This window comes from Cervus elaphus, chromosome 22, assembly GCF_910594005.1.
Source record: "Cervus elaphus chromosome 22, mCerEla1.1, whole genome shotgun sequence".
Classification (NCBI taxonomy): Eukaryota; Metazoa; Chordata; class Mammalia; order Artiodactyla; family Cervidae; genus Cervus; species Cervus elaphus.
In genome coordinates, this window is record NC_057836.1 from 10,682,815 (window position 1) to 10,695,267 (window position 12,453).

A 12,453-nucleotide genomic window follows, 5' to 3' on the forward strand; every position below is an offset into this window, starting at 1 on the left:
TAAGTTGTGAGTGGATGGCTAAGTTGGACTTTGATTTTTCCTTCATATGGAATTTCACTAATACTTTCTTTTTGAAACCTGGAAGACTTAAAAATACCAAATCATTATGCTTTTCAGATTATTAGACAGCTGAGAATAGTTGACATTTGCTGGGTGCTTATGTGTGGGGGCTTATGTGTGCCAGTCGCTTCACGTACATCACCTCATTTGTTCTCCACGACAGTCTACAAGGTAGGACATGTTATTTTCCCTGGTTTTACAGATGATGAACTAGGGTTTGGTGAGATGTGTGACAAGGCAGGTCAGGCCTCAAAGCTGGGCTGATTCTGAAGTGTGTGCTTCTAACCTCCGTGGGTGTTAGTGGAGACGGGGAGCAGACAGCAGAGTCCCTGACACCTGTTGCTGCTGCTTGCCTGGCTCTGATGGGCTGTGCCTTGTACAGGGGTTTCGTTTTTCATTGAAATAGAAGAGTGGAAAAGATTCTGGACTATTCCTGGGCCATAAGCATTCTTTAGCCAGGTCATTACTTTAGAAAAAAACAAGAGTTGAAAAAATATCTGTATTTGGAGAGTGTGAAATGTTTTATGAGGCCAGACGGGGAATATAGAGAGGGAGACAATTGAAATGGTTTGTGGACAAAAGAAATTTGTGATATTCTAATCCAGGTAACTCCTATAGTACCCAGGCTTTTAAACTTAAGCTGCAGGTTGAAATTGTAAACCTGGAGGCATGGCACTTGGGCTAAAATCTGTGCAGTAAATAAGACTCTCAGTTTCTACTTTAGGTGGCAGGGTTGAAAATCTGATTCCTTTTTGGTTTCTAACTTCTACAAATAATGTGGTACACTGTGAGTGGTGGGGATATTGTTTGGAAATTTATCTAAACTCTCTTCGGGCTTTCCCTTGCCTCCATGCACCCTCCTGTCACCTTTGGTTCCACTTTTCAGAATTCAGCTCTGATCCAGTGGAGTGGGTTGGGTGGTGGAGGAGACAGAACAACATCCCTTCCTTCTGGGGCTCAGCTGCACGTGACTTGCTGTTTTCTTGGTGTGGGCTTTAGCTGTCTTCTGGTGTTAAGGCTTACTATGGTAATCAAGAAACTGGGGAGGGAGGACAGGGAAACTGTTGCCCTAAAAACTCTGCAGCTCATTCACTTTTTGTCAGTGTCAGTCTTCACAGAGAAGAAAAAATTACAATTGAAAAACAAAAGGAATAAAGTGGTAATAATCAGATTAAGAAGGGAGAAGTAGGATTGTTGGTTTGAACCCTGGTGGAAGGTGGAAGAGGAAAGGCAGGAGTGTCTGCCAAGTGGTCAGTCCTTAGAGGTGCCTCCTCACTGTCTGTGGGGACGAGGAAAGAGCAGACTTGTGTGTATGTGTGTGTGTGTGTGTGTATGTTTGGCTGAAGGCCAGGAGAGGGTCTTCTTGCATTAGGCCGGTCTACAGAGGTCTGTTTGACCGTGTATCTAGGGAAGGATCTGGTCTGGTGAACTCTGGAAGGAGGGGAGCAGCATTCCATCAGGCGGTTGACTAGTAGCTTTTATTGATTTTTCCTTACTATCTTAAAACGGCTAACTACACAAAAGGCAGTGTGAAACTTAGGTTGGTCTGGCTTCGTCCAGTCTCTTCCCCTGCCTCTTTTCTGTTGCTGATACGTCAGCATTGGAACTTGAAAACAGGGGCAGAGCAGCCCAGAGGGAGGACCAGGGGTGGACGATACTTCTCCGGCCCATCACCCCCTGAGTTATGACAACACACTGCTGCAGGCTGTCCCGGCCTACAAAATGCCCACTGATGAGGGTGCCAGCGACACCCCTCCCTGCCTTCCCTCACTTTACCCCCTCCAGCTGCCTTGTGATTGAGTGGGGTTTGTGAACATGTTGGGTTTGTGAGTGGGAGAGGAGGAGAAGTGGGTAAGCAGTGTCTCAATGGTGGTCTCTGCAGGAGCACATGGAGGCAGGTGGCTGTGTGCTGGGCCTGTTCTGAGTGGCTGCTCGGTGGGGGGCGGCACACTCCGTCCTCATGGCACCCCTGTCTCCTGCACAGAGAGCTCAGTGATGGCCCCATTGGGAACGGTGGGCTCAGCTTCAGACTCAGGTGTTTGGTTTCAGAGCTGTGTTGTCACAGACCAGTCAAAGGCAACTGACTGGGGTGGACTTGCCTCCATTCTGGGGGTCATCCTTTCTCTCTTCCAACCATCCCTGCACTGTTTCACATTGTCCTTCTCTTCACTTTTGCATTATCTGCTTGAAGTGGTCTATGAGAGGTGCATTTAGGTTAAACGGACGCATTCCTTCAAAACGGGCAGAGTCGGAGGAGATGTCTCTGAAGCATCCAGAAGGGAACACCTGTGGGTGCCCCAGCAGGTACACTTAGCACAGTGTAGGGTCCTCAGGGACCTCGGGCTGGGCCATGGGATCGGGAAAGAGTGTTGATTACAAGTCTGCTCCCTGAAAAGCTCAGGAAACCTGTCCCCTTCCCTCCTATACTTTTTGGCCTAGCGTAGGTTTCTGATTCCTAAAACTGAGAACTCGTGCAAACCCTATCATTGTCCTAGCTCAGCTACTTTATGGATGATTTTTATTTTATTCTGTTTTTAAACGAACTAGTGTGGGATCCTAACCACTATTTGGAACAGAACCTTTTACCCAGTTTGGTCATGCCTGGTCAGAGTCATTTGTTTCCCTATGAAAAACGAATAGGAAGTATTTGAACTCGTGATATGGACCTGTTTCAGTTTGTTTCCAAAGCAGAGAGGCTCTTCTCAAAACCAGACTTGCGTAGGTAGGGGGAAAAACAACCTTCTGCCTTTGGCATTTTAAGTACCTTTAGACAAGTGAATACCATGGGCAGTTATGTAGGATCAGCTATCACTCAGTGAGTCTTACTGTGTGCCAGACACTGCCGAGCACCTGTGTGCACACACCACTTCTAGTCCCCTGCTTCCCATTCGGGAAACTTCCAGAGAGGCTGAGGTCCAGAACCGTAGATACTCTGCGGAGGCCGGATGACTGCAGATCCTGTGCATTTAATCACCTTGCTGTGAGGTGATGTGTTGAGGGAGCAAAAAGAAGAGGAAGCAAGGAAGAAAAGGACAGTAAAGGGCAGGGGAGAGAGATTGGTGAGATGGCAGCATGGCTGGGCCTTTGGGGCTGCCTGGACTCGGTGTGCCTCAGTGGGCTGAGCAGGACCCAGAGATGCTGCTGCCTGACCACCCTTAGGGAGCCTGGGGACAGAGGGCCCAGAATCTGAGAGCTTGGACTTCAGGCTGGGGCTTCTTAGCATGTGTTTATGGAGCACCTACTGTATGTAAGGTGAGTGCTGGACAATGAGATGCTGTTTGCCTGCAAGCAGCCTGGGGCGGGGGTGGGGGTAGGGATGGGGGTGGGGAGAGTAGGCACAGATGCAGAAAACTATAACGTGCTGTGATTTGCGACTCCACTGGCCAGCGAGCCCTGAACATGGAGTGGTAAGAAAATTTATATTATCAGGCAAAGTATTTTTTTCTCCATTCAGTTTTGTCAATTTTGTGCAGGTAAGATTGAGAATTTCTAGAATTTACCCCCATGGCTATTGTTTTAGTAATGTTTGTATATTTGCAAACAGAGGATCTCTTTGCTGCTGCTCTCTGAGGTCCAGCTAGGCAGCTTGGTTGCAGGAAAGGCTGGGCCCACCTCCTCTTCCTGCCAGCTGGCCTTCAGCTCAATGCCACTGCCATTTGTGGCCTGTGCTGCTTGCCTTGGAGGTACCAGGCTCCAGGCTACCATTTCCCTGGTGCTCTGATGGGTGGGAGCAAACCTGAGCAGGAGGCGCTTAACCGATGCTTTGGGAATTAGATCGGGCCACGTTACCTCTGAGGCTCGTTTCTAACTCTCGGACCCCAATACTGTGCCTACTAGAACCTGGGAACTCCATGGTTTCCTTGTGCTGGTACCTGCCAGCTCTCCCACTCGCCCTTCCTTAAGTATCTCTTTGTCATATGCTGTATTTGGAAGCTGATCTATCATGGAAAAGGCCTGTTAGGACTTCTTGCTGGATATGTTCAGTGAGATATGGTTTTTGCTTGTGTTTTAATCTTTTATTTAATAAGACCTTTGGATCACTATGATCAAATATATTCAGATAGAAGTTGCTGTGTCTCCTGGAAATGGTTACGCATCCTCCCCTTTGCTCCCTGCTGTGTTACTTGAGTTGACTCCATTTGGTAATAACATTTAGGACCCTTTCACATGTTGCTAACGAAACTCCCTCTGTCCAGGACCAGTGACCTCAGAGAAGGGTTCATTAGCTTAAAGATACCCTTGCTTCAAGCAAAGTTGGTGTATGAAAATGTGGAGTGACCTCCAAAGTATAATTGTGTGTGTCTGTATTTCTTGAATTCTCCATAGGATAGGAGTTTTGCAACAGCATTCTTTCTTGAGGAATTTAGAATTTTGCTTTTCTGTATACAGCTTTTCGTGATGGGTCTCCTCTTCCACTCTTGGTGGAAGTGGCTTCCCATCATTTTTACCTGCCTTGCCTTCTCCACGTCCCACATAGGTGCAGCCTCAGAGCTGTACACGGTCCTGGGCCCTGCCTCTGCAGGCTTCCAGGCACTCTTCTGGCTGTGGTCAGGGCGTGTCCCGGCAGCGCCTGGCTAGCCAGCCTCTCCCCAGGCAGTATTCATTTGCACCCCCGGGGCCACCTGGACCGTCTGCACCTGTGCTACCTCCCTTGCTCTGGATGCAGTTGGTCTTCTTGTGCTTGTTTCTAGGCTCTTCTGCAGGCTTTTATGAAGCCCAGATGCATGGGCATAAGTACCTACCAGGGTAGGGTAAAGGTTACTCCCTGGTAGGACATAAAGGAGGGTAAGGGGTTTGGCTTAAAACCTTGCTTGTGTTGAGGTATGGGAAAGGTGGGAAGGGAACTAATTTATTAGGAGTGTGCTTTATCAGTACACTGTATGACAAGACCTCCTTTACGCCTTACAAGAGTCTTTCATATGTGATGCCCACCTAACTGGTTAGGAACCATGAGGCTCAGTGAGGTTAGGTGGCTTGCCTGAGATCTCTTAGCTGGTGAAGGGTGGCACCAGATTAGATTAAAACGCAGAATGTGGGATTGAGTCTGTTTTTTTGGTTCGTGCCTGTGCTTCATTATCTTCTAGCTCCGCTTCATTACACCTAGGTTTCAGGGATTGCCTGAATAATCTTACCTGAGAAAGAAATCCAAAGGAAGAGGGAAAGAAAGGAGTGACATTTTCCTGGATTCCATATCTCTGTAAAGGAAAAAAATGTTGCCACCATTCCAGTTCTACAAGGATCAAGGCATTAGTCACTGCAGTTGCCCCCTGACAGTGCAGCCTGAGAGGAATTCACAGTGGAAGAAAAACAAGCATTCTGCGCTTTGGGCATGCCGGCCCCTGGATAGTGAAGATAGTTTGGACACTCAGGGAGAATTTCAGTGAGCTCAGATTCCTGCATCTTTTTGTACGTAGAAAAGCACTAAAATCATTAACTTGAGTTGTCTGTTCTTTGTGAGTAGTAGTAATCTTTTTATGCTTGACTGCATGTTTTTCTCAGCAAAAAAGTTCACACATATCCTGGCTCCTTCCTTTCTCCTTTGGAGCAGTTCCTCTGAGTATTCTGAGAGGCTGTCCCCGGGGCTGCAGTCCTAAGTAAGGTTCGCAGGTGAATTTGACACACACCCTGTCTCTCACACAAACACACTCTCTCTCACACACATACCTTCTCTCTCACACACAGATTCTCTCTCTCTCTCACACACACACACCCTTTCTCTCCCATATACACCCTCTCTCAGACACATACCTTCTCTCTACACATAGACTTTCTTACACACACACTTGCACACATATATCTTCTCTCTCACACACACACACAAACCCCTTTTTCTGTCATATACACCCTCTCTCATTCTCACACACACTATATTTCACACACATACCTTCTCTCTCTATACATACTCTCATACACACACCCCTTTTTCTCTCATACACCCTCTCTCACACACACTATCTCTCACACACATACCTTCTTTCTCACACAAACTCACAGTCACACTCTCGCACACACGCATCCTTTACACACACACCCTTTCTGTCTCATTACACCCTCTCACACACACACTGTCTCTCACACACATACCTTCTTTCTCACACAAACTCACAGTCACACTCTCGCACACACGCATCCTTTACACACACACCCTTTCTGTCTCATTACACCCTCTCACACACACACTGTCTCTCACACACATACCTTCTCTCACACAAACTCTCGCATGCACACTCTGGCACACACACCCCTTTCTCTTACACACTCTGTCACACACACCCTTTCTGTCTCATTACACCCTCTCACACACACTATCTCTCACACACATACCTTCTCTCTCACACAAACTCTCGCACACACACACACCCCTTTCTCACATACACCCTGTCTCTCACACACCCTCTCTCTCACACACATACACACACACACCCCCTCTCTCACACATCCTCTCTCTCTGTCACACACTATCGCTCTCATTCACACTCACACATGCACCCTCTTTCTCTCTCTGTCTCTCACACCGCCCCCCACCCCCATGTGTAGCGGTAAGGAGCGTGAACTCTGGAACTTCTTGTGCATCATGTCCTAGGGTGTGTGACCTTTATGTGTTCTTTAACCTCCGTGGGCCTCGGTGTCTCCATCTGTGCAAATGACATGACAGTCGTCTGTGCTTGGTGTGGTGTGAGCGTTGCGAATCCTGCCGACGCTTGGTCAGGGGCAGTGAACACCATGCGTGTAGCTGGTACTGCAGTTGACTGAAGGGACCGTCTCAGGTGAAGCTGGCTGGCTCCACGCTTACCTGTGTGAAGCGCCCAGATGCACCCCCGCTGCATCCTTGGCTCTGCGTTGCTTTTCCTGTTAGCACCTGTTTGGACTTCCTAGAGTAATTTGTTTATGACTTTGTCATCTGCTGGGCCCCTTCTCTGCATGTTGTCCTGCACTGGGTGCCAGGCAGGGCCCAAGTTCCAGAGGCATTCGACGTCCCTGCTTCAGAAGAGACGGCTGGGTGAAGGGAGAACAACGGCAGTGAGATGCCAGACGGCTCGGGCAGGCACCTCCAGCCTCTGGGGAGAACGAGCACAGGCACTTAGCACTGAGCTGTGATGTGCACAGCGCTGGTGTAGACGCTTTGCACGCATCCTCAGCCCTGCATCCTGGATGCTGCTCTCGTCGCTGCTCCGCAGATGAAGATAGACGCCCAGGTGTCTCGGCCAAGGGCACACAAGTGAGAGGAGCCTGGCGTTTGGACCCTAGTCTGCTGACGCGTGGGCCCGTGGGGGCTGCGTCTCAGCTCCCGTGGGTGCAGGGCTGCCTGGAGCGAGAGTGAGTGCGGAGCACCCTGGGCTCGGCAGCGAGGAGGCCGGCCTGGCAGAGTCGGGGCTGAGCTCAGTGTGTTTGGGCCTGGAGCCGCATTTGGCCTGGGTGTTGGGAGATGAGTGAGACGTGTTCCTTGCCTTCTGGAATCTTCCTGTAGCTGTGGAGACAGACACACAAATAGATGCTTGCAGTGTAGTGTGGTGGGAACTGTGATGAGGGTAAGTATAGGGTGCTGGGCACAGAGGAGAGGAAACCTGGAAACGCTCTTTCCCAGGGTCTTAAAAGGCAAGTTAACGGTGAGTGTGCCACTGAAGGCAATAAGAATTTTCTTTTGTTTGTTCCTTTTTTAAAAGAATTTTTGTTGGCATATAGTTGGCTTACAGTGTTGTGTTACTTTCTGCCATACAGCAAAGTGAGTCAGTTATACATGTACATATACCCACTTTTTTATTTTAGAGTGTTTTCCCATTAGGCCCTTACAGAGTACTGAGTAGAGCTTCCTGTGCTATACATAGTAAGTCCTTATTTAGTTACCTATTTTATGTATATTAGCGTGTGTATGTCAATCCTGACCTCCCATTTATCCCTCCATACCTTCCCCCTGCTAACCATAAGATTGTTTTCTACATCTTTAACTCTGTTTCTTTTTTGTGAATAAGTTCATTTGTACCTGGATTTTTAGGTTCCACGTATAAGCAATATCATATGATATTTGTCTTCCTGTGTCTGACTTTACTCAGTATGACAAAGAAGAGTTTTCTGAAAGGCAGAGGACAGCATGAGCAAAAAGGCATGGCACTGTATGCTTTTCTTACTAAAAGCGAGTTTGTTCACCTGGTCTGATGAATGCCAGGAAACACTGTGAAGTTTATAATCAAGTTAATTCATTAGAGGCTTGTGGACACAGAGCAACAGCACAGAAGTTGTGTTTTGTGTTGATTAATCTGGTGGAGTGGGGGAAGATGAAAGTTGGGCAAGACCAGCTATTGGAGAAGTTGGCAGGTTTTTCTCTGTAAGGGACAGGAAGTAAATATTTTCTGCTTCAGTGGGCCATATGATAGCTGATGCAACCACGAGGCTGCTGTTATAAGTGGGAAAACAGATAATTGGTAAATGAATGGGCATGGCTGTGTGCCAGTAAAGCTTTTATGCCCCACCCCCCAAGTTTGAGTTTAGGTAATTCTCACAGGTCACAAAATAGTTATCTGTCAATTTTTTCTCCAACCATTAAAAAAACATAAAAGTCCTTGACTTGCAGGTTGGACTTGGCCCACAGGTCATGGTAATAATTCAGGTGTGAATGACAAACTAGAACAGGATGTTGGCGATGGAGATAGGCAGGGACTTGATGCCAGAGCCATTTTGGAAAGAAGACGCTGATTAGATGGAGGAGATAAGGAGAGGGGAGAGACCCGGGTAGCACGGTAGTGTCAGGTTTCGTGTCTTCCCAGCCCCTCTTCTGGTAAAACTGGTCTTAATTTCCATGCGCCAAAAATACAGCTTGATTGTGGAGAAAAACCCCAGAGACAGCGAACCGTCATGCTGTCAGCACTGAGTTGTTCTAACGGCCTCCACGTGAAGTCACTGTACCGCACACCTGTGCTGCCTGAGCCTCCAGGGGCCTCACCGGGTCAGTGTGCCCACCTTTTTGTCGGGGCACTGGAAAAGTTTAGTTTTTGGAGGACTTTTGATGTCATTTCTGACTTATAGAGAAATGGTAAGAGCAGTACTGGCAGCTCCTTTGTATCTGTTCCCTAACTTTGTTAATTAGATTTTATTACTTACGCTTTGTCCCATTTGCTTTATCGTTATTCTCCCTTGCCGAACTGGGTTCCTGTTCCAGCTCTGCCTTTAGTGGCTGTGGCATCCTGGTCCTGTGTCTTTGTCGCTCTAGGTCTCAGACTGTCAGCTCCCTAGTAGAGCCCTCAGTAGGATTGGATGAATAATACACGCTGAGTGCCAAACGTGCTATCGCCTGGCTGGCAGCAGATGGTTGGTGAGTGTTAGTTCCTTTCCTTCCTCAGTCCCCCTGGAAGCAGTGAGTCAGTGAAGGAAGCAGTCGGCAGGGAGGAGCAGGGGAAATCCTGAGTCCAGGTGTAAAGAGAGGGACAAAAACAAGACGTCAGAGATGTGACCGTGAGAAGGAGCTCTTATTATCAAGCTTTGACACTAAGATGAGGATTTAGGGTTTTTTATTTTTGTTTTTGTTTTTTGTTTTTGTAACCTTATTTTGATATAATTTCAGAAAAAGCAAGAATGGTACAAGGAGCTCTTGTTCCAGAAGCACCCATTGTCTTTTGTCCCATTTGCTTTTTCATATTTTTTCCTTCTCTTTTTATAAACTAGGGAAATCAAGCCCTAAATACTTGAGTGTTTGTTTCCTAGGAACAGAGATACTCTCTCAGATTGTGATAGGGAGCCCGAGGTTCTGAAATAGGGACGTGGCATGGTGCGAAGATACTTGGGAAAGATGGGCTGACGGCCAGGGCCCTGTGGTAGGCAGTTTGGAATAATTTTCACTGCAGGGTGATGAGGGCAAACTGTGACCAGAAACGGGAGGGATGCAGACCCAGAAGACGTAGGACAAGGGAGAGGGTGGGAGGAACTGCTGCTTTCTGGGAGGAGAGCTGCGCGAATTGCTGAAAAAGCACATTCAACTTTAGCTTATACTTGGGAAAATGAAACGTCTCTCCCCCCTTTTATTCACAGTACAGTCTGTGGAAGGTAAAGGCCCACCACCTGCTGGCCAGTGGGGCTGGAGTCTTTGGAGGAGCCCACAGGTCATGGTAATAATTCATCTTTGGAGGAGCAGTTCTTCGGGCTTTGTCCCGAAGCTGGTCGGTAGAGAGGAGGGTTCAGGTGAGGGTGAGGGTGAGGTCTGATGGAGACCGCAGAGTCCTTAGTGACAGGCAGGTGGGTAAGTGGGGAGGGTGGGGGGCCAAAACCACTCTTGGGAAGGCAGCTGGGCAGGACCCACAGGGAACCAGGCAGAGACGTGCAGACCAGAGACAGTTGAGAGGGAGGAGAGGACCAAACTGAGCTCCAGGAGCCTGGATCAGTGGGTGCTTGTTTGGCTCTGTTTTTTCCAGTGTGAGAGCCAGAACTTTAAGAAAGCTGTAAGGAATGCCCTGTGAACAGTGCCACCCAGGATGCTAAGCCAGATCAGACTGAGGGGTTTAAAATTAGCCTCCCACTGCTGAGTGTGTTCTGAAAGAAATACCTCAGGGAGAATAAATATATCGAAAAAGGTGTCGTAGATTCGAGCTTATGTGAAAAAATGTTAGTCATGTCTGACTTTTTGCGACTCCATGGACTGCAGCCCACCAGTCTCCTCTGTCCATGGAGTTCTCCAGGCAAGAATATTGGAGTAGGAAGCCATTCCCTTCTCCAGGGGATCTTCCTGACCCAGGGATCGAACCCTTATAATAAGTATTAAAAGACCCGCCCCCTGCCCTTTGTGAAAGTGTGTTAGAGGGAAGATTGTGCTGGTCTCTCTGGCTTTCAAAATTCCCAGCTCTGGGAAAACCTTGTTGTAGGAAAGTCTTAATTCTCTCTGGAGTCCTAGGGGTGAAGTCACTGCAGGATTATACTTTGTTTCCACAGACATGCATGAGCATCTTTTGTGTACTAAACACTGGGAGTGTAGGAGTGAACCATGGCCTGCCAGAGCTTGCTCATACTTTGTGGTTAAATTTTCAGAAATTTTGCAAGTTGGTTGTTAAATACAGCTGTTGTTAAAAATTAATTTTATAAGCTTATAATTAAATTGTATTGGAAATAAGAATATTTAATATATACTCAAAGTTCATTCCTTCTTCATTATTTTAGCGTGAACTATGCTCTCAGGACTCTTGACCACATATGGTGGAAATACTGTTTAATTATGAACTATGGTACGTCTCCTCCCAGCTCTGTATTCAGAGATGTCAAGTCCAGAGCTTGAACTTGGCCATGGTGGGTGTATTTATACCATAGAAACCAACAGACTCTACACATCGAGGCTTGATTTGTTATTTTGTTCATTGTCTAAGAAAGTGATGGAAAAATGTTAACATTTTGCATTTTTAAACTTAAAAATGTTTTGTGTCCATATCCAGTATATTGTGCATAGCACAAAAAATTTGAGGAAATAATTCTTTTAGTATTTGACAAGCTAGGGTCCAGTTCAGTGAGAAGTTGCTTATGTCATGTTTGATACAGCTTTTTTTTTTGCCATTCCATGCAGCACAGAGGAGCCTAGTTCCCCAACCAGGGTGAAATTGCCCCCCTGCAGAGGAAACATGAAGTCTTCGCCACTGAACTGCCAGGGGAGTCCTGATATATATCTTTCTTGTCCAGTTTTGTTTTACTCTTTAAGGTAAATGATAATAACCAACATTCACTTATTTATCAGTTGAATCTATGGATTGGCCATCAGTTCACTTCAGTTCAGTTCAGTCACTTAGTTGTGTCCGACTCTTTGCAACCCCACAGGCTGCAGCATGCCAGGCTTCCCTGTCTATCACCAACTTCTGGAGCCTGCTCAAGCTCTTGGCCATTGAGTTGGTGATGCCATCCAACCGTCTCATCCTCTGTCGTCCCCTTCTCTTGCCTTCAGTCTCCCAGCATCAGGGTCTTTTCCAGTGAGTCAGTTCTTTGCATCAGGTGGCCAAAGTATTGGAGCTTTAGCATCAGTTCTTCCAATGAATATTCAGGACTGATTTCCTTTAGGATGGACTGGCTTGATCTCCTTGCAGTCCAAGGGACTCTCAAGAGTTTTCTCCAACACCACAGTTCAAAAGCATCAATTCTTCAGCACTCAGCTTTCTTTATAGTCCAACTCTCACATCCGTACATGATTACTAGAAAAACCATAGCTTTGACTAGATGGACTTTTGTCGGTAAAGTAATGTCTCTGCTTTTTAATATGCTGTCTAGGTTGGTCATAGCTTTTCTTCCAAAGAGCAAGTGTCTTAATTTCATGATAGCACTTACCATCTGCAGTGATTTTGGAGCCCAATAAAATAAAGTCTGTCACTGTTTCCCTTGTTTCCCCATCTATTTGCCATGAAGTGATGGGACCGGATGCCATGATCTTTGTTT

The 12,453-nt window shown here is 47.1% G+C and overlaps 1 protein-coding gene across 15 annotated transcripts in view; it reads left to right on the plus strand.

Moving 5' to 3' along the window:
- MICAL3 (microtubule associated monooxygenase, calponin and LIM domain containing 3) overlaps window positions 1–12,453 on the plus strand; it is a 140,940-nt gene that overhangs the window by 2,553 nt on the left and 125,934 nt on the right. Inside the window, exons 2-4 of one of the 15 annotated variants that reach the window (XM_043882618.1) lie at window positions 9,266–9,367; window positions 10,081–10,157; window positions 11,597–11,728. The exons of the other annotated variants lie outside the window; for them this stretch is intronic. The gene's annotated coding sequence lies outside the window, so the exon portion shown is untranslated. The remainder of the gene's footprint in view (window positions 1–9,265; window positions 9,368–10,080; window positions 10,158–11,596; window positions 11,729–12,453) is intronic. 15 annotated transcript variants of the gene reach the window in all.